Source organism: Lucilia cuprina, chromosome 5, assembly GCF_022045245.1.
Source record: "Lucilia cuprina isolate Lc7/37 chromosome 5, ASM2204524v1, whole genome shotgun sequence".
In the NCBI taxonomy this organism is placed as follows: Eukaryota; Metazoa; Arthropoda; class Insecta; order Diptera; family Calliphoridae; genus Lucilia; species Lucilia cuprina.
This window is the reverse complement of record NC_060953.1, coordinates 52,380,085-52,384,857: the sequence shown is the minus strand read 5'-3', so window position 1 is coordinate 52,384,857 and position 4,773 is coordinate 52,380,085.

The window sequence follows — 4,773 nt, the reverse complement described above, 5'->3', positions numbered from 1 at the left end:
ACTAGAACTGAACTAGAACTGAACTAGAACTGAACTAGAACTGAACTAGAACTGAACTAGAACTGAACTAGAACTGAACTAGAACTGAACTAGAACTGAAATAAACTACAACTGAGTGATGAACTTATGTCATGATTTGTACAAATTGATGCAATTGATAAAAAAATAAAAATTTTTTTGAAAAAAAAACTCAATTTTATTATTTAAAAGTCAGCAATTAGTAAAATTTTATTTATTTAGTTTACAGTTTAAAACAATTTCGTAAAGTTATTAAATAAATTTTATTTGTAAGTTACCGAAAAATAATTCTATGGATTTTTAACTTTTATATGTTAGATAATACAAAGATGTAGATAATAGAGACCTAGTATACATATTTAGATATTAATTCTTACATATATTAAAAAAATTTTTTTCTTAATTACATATTACTTTTTACAATATTTTTCATTTAATTGTTTTAATTTTTTATCTATAAAATCAATTTTAAACTAATATTTATTACTATTTTAATATTTATACCTATTGTTTTGTGTAGGTTTTTTTTAGTTTAGAACTACTACTTTAAGTATGAGATAGTTTTGTTTAAAGAAAAGACTGGATTTTTTTGCACCTTTAAAAGTACTTACAACATAAAAACACATTTCAATAAACTACAACTACAACTATAAATCATTATATTTATCAGCTTAAATGTATGTGTGTATGTATACTTATCCCTGCTGCCATATTACTAAAATTCCTTTCACAATAAAACTAATTATGAAATGTTTGCAAACATTTAGCAATGTTTTCTTTTTATTTAAATATAACATTCCTTAACAAATACTCTCACACTTACATAGCTAATTGAAAAAATAATTAAACTTTTATATCAAAAATCTTTACTGACCTGAAATTCTGTCAAGAAAAAAAGAAATCAAAACAGATTTCCGTTTAACTGTCCCAGTAAATTAGTACTAAAAGCTTATTATAGCAAAGATGGCAACGTCAAAAAAGTAGCAATTGATTCTCATGAACAACATTATTCTTGATGGGATCCTTTATTATTATGATGATAGAAAACTCAAACTTCATTATTATAATCTGAAATCTTTTTTTTTTTTAGTTTAAGGTTTGTTGTGTTCTAATACTACTGGTTTCGGTTCTATTGTTGTTACGGATGATACTGAGAAATAAACACACACATACACACAGATAATGGTAAATGTATGAAAGTCAAATGGTTGGTTGGAAAAAAGGTTTTTAACAAGGACCGAATAAAATGTTATATTTCATACATATTTTGTAATTTTAAGAGAAATTTATTTATGTTTATGGGAAGATAAGGTAAAAGCTAACTCATTAATAGGAAGCAGGTGTATGTTTTTTATTTAAAAAAAACGTATTTTTTTTGTTCTTCAGAAAGGTACTTTTAGAAATTGAACTTAAAAACTTGAAATTAAGCATCCAGAACCCAAAGTAAATAAAATGTTATAAAAGAAAGCATTTTGGTTACTTTTTCATATATAAACTGGTACTTTTCGAATTATCTTGATGGAATGAAAATCTATTGGTGATTTTTGTTCATCTGAAGGAACTTTTTGAATCTTCTTTAAAATTAAATCTAAAAACTTTAAATTAATGAAAGGAGAATTTCTGGTACTTTTTTGAAATTCTGAATTATTGAATATTGAAACATAAATTAAAAGTCTATAAAAATGAAACTTTTTGGTACCATTTTGTTTTCAAACTGGTACTTATATAATTATGCCCTTCACCACTATAGCGGGGGCTGGTATTATGCGTAAGTGCTAATGTTTGTAACACCCAAAAATATTGGACTACTTTTGGGTCGATTTATCCATGTCCGTATGTCCATCAATCTCCCCCCGGGGGCATGTTTCTATGGTGAAATCTCCATCATGGTGTATTGCAATCCCCGGGTAAAGAGGTGCTACCAATACCTCTAGTCTGCGGGACTAGAGGCTTCGCCTCGGAATGTTTTGGCATGAGGACTAACCAGAGCACCATATAATCTGGCACTACGGTTGGCCAGTTGCCCGCAGTACTGATTTAGTATGCCTTTTTACGCTTCGAGGAAGTTCTTCGGGGAAGTTCTTCGGTGCTGTTGCCATCTCAACAATATTGATACATGCTACGCGACTATTTGTCGGGGAAATTATTGGAATTAATTGACTTTGGAAATTCCTACTTTCTTTGTTACATTGATCGGTTTATAAAAGAGCGATCCTGATCCATTTTGTTGGGTATTTCGGACTACCAAATATATCTCTAGGTGCTGTTGCCAAAACAACAGAGCCATCTCAGTAGTGTGGTTGCGCTGTCTCTATGTCTATCTATCCGTCTGTCCGTCCGTGTGTCTGTCTGTCTGCCTGTCTCTCTGTCTATCTCTCCCTCTGTCTATATATCTTTCCGTCTTTGTGTAAACCTTGTGCATACATATAGCTTTTTTAAAAATGGTTAAAATCGGTACATTATTTTGTCTAACCCCAATACAACCACACATTCTGAAAAGTGCTTTTGAGTTCCTAATAATGTAAATAATCTAGTTTCTCTATAATAATCTGCAATTTTTTTTGATCTTAACCATTTTCAATAGGCTTCGTCCCTGGGACAATAAAAGATCATGTACCAAATATCATTATCTTCAAAATTGCGACCAGTAGTTTGATTACAAAGTTTACATGGACAGACGGACCGACAGATAAACGGATCTCACTTAAGTAGTGCAGGTTATAAAAATCAAATTAAATGCATTAATTAAAAAGTAATCACCATTTTAATCATAATAATTTCTACTCACACATAAATATATTTATTATTCATCTGTACAAAATGTGAAATTTTCCTATAAATTTGTTGAGGATTACTTATTATAGAAATAATTTATGTTGAATAATTTAAAATTTAATATTTCATGTCACCCATTTTCCCAGTTAATAAAATAACCCTTTTAGCTTTAAAAAAATAAACAAACTTTTAAATATTTCCGTAAAATATTGTTTGACTTGAACTCGAATTTAAAATAACATCTAACACATGCTAAAAAGGAAATGTGTCCCAAATATGTATGAAATGAAAAATGTATGTATGAAAAACTTTATGAATTTTCTTAACAATAGAAATGTATAAATACCACCTGTTTACTATTCTTGGAATAATTTAGGAACTCTTTTACATAACAGAAACTACAAACTGTAAAAAATTATACAAAAACCCCAACATCAACTCGGTGAAACTGTTAAATAAGTACGTACATACATACATATGTATATCCCCATACACTAATATATACACATTATAAAGAGAAATAAATTATATTTATTATAGATACATATATAAACTCACACACTCACACATACACATACACATCATAACCATTTCCGTTGCCTTAAAATACTTTAACAATTACAATTGTTTCAAGTTGCTAGTAAACATGTCTTTTGTCTGTAACTCTATTCCATGTTCTTGTTATTGCTGTTGCTCTCCTTGTTGCTGCTGATGTTTTTGTTCAGGTCCATAATCCGTAATAGTTACCGTTTCTGTTACAGTTAAATTAAAATTGTCATTACACTGACTTGACGATGACTCCTCATGCTACACTTGTGTCACTTGTGTTGTCGTCTGAAACCATTGTTCAATAAATGCGCTTCGACTACGATTATCAGTTGCCAAATGACCATTTACAATTGTAAAATTATCCTCCTGCAAAGGCAACTCTTGATTATGACCATCACAATCGTTACGATGATTATCTTTTTGGTCATGATGTCGTTGTTGATGATTGTTAATGTGTTGTTGCTGACGATTCTGTCCATATGCGTCATGTGGACGACGATGATGATGATGGTGAAGGTGATGATGATGACGATGTGATAGTAAACATCTGCTTAAGTGACGAGGACAAAAGAGAAGTACAAATGTTTGTCGAAATTGTCGACTCATGGAACAATAGAGTATGAAATTAATACTGGAATTAAGCAAAGCCAATACATCCATTAGGTCACCTGCAAAGAGTAAATGTAGAGAGAAAAAAACTTAAAATGAAAAGATTTTATAGTAGAAGAAAAAACATGACAATAAATGTTATAAATGTATAAATATGCATGTAATAGAGTTTTATGTTTCCTTTCAGAAATATTTTGTTAAAAGAAAGAAAACATTAAGAAAACGATGACGTTGATGATATAGCAACTATATTTAGCTATGTATTTAATTTATTCTAAAAAAATCTTTTATTTTACATGAAAAAGCATTTAAAAAGAAGGGTTCTTTTTAGGGGATAAATTGAATTTAATTTTAAAATGTTTTTTTTTATCTTTTATTCATTGTTTTTTTTTTATTGTGGATATTTAATAATATTTGACTTTAAAATATAATAATATTATTTCTAGGGAATAACATATGAATGGTTAGTAAGCTTATTTTTTGAATAATAAGATTTCATAATGTCAAGATTTGTTTAAGGTTTCTGACTATAATGTATGTATTTAAGGTTTTCTGTCTAGTAATGTAATATTATTACGTTATTAATGTAAAAAGAATTCAATAGAAAATCCATATTGTTGTGAATATTAAGATTTTCTACGAAAAATCAAATCTTCAGTAAATCACTGTTGCAGAAAACAACAGAACTAGAACAGAACTAGAACAGAATTAGGGCAGAACTAGAACAGAACTAGAACAGAACTAGACCAGAACTAGACCAGAACTAGAACAGAACTAGAACAGAACTAGAACAGAACTAGAACAGAACTAGAACAGAACTAG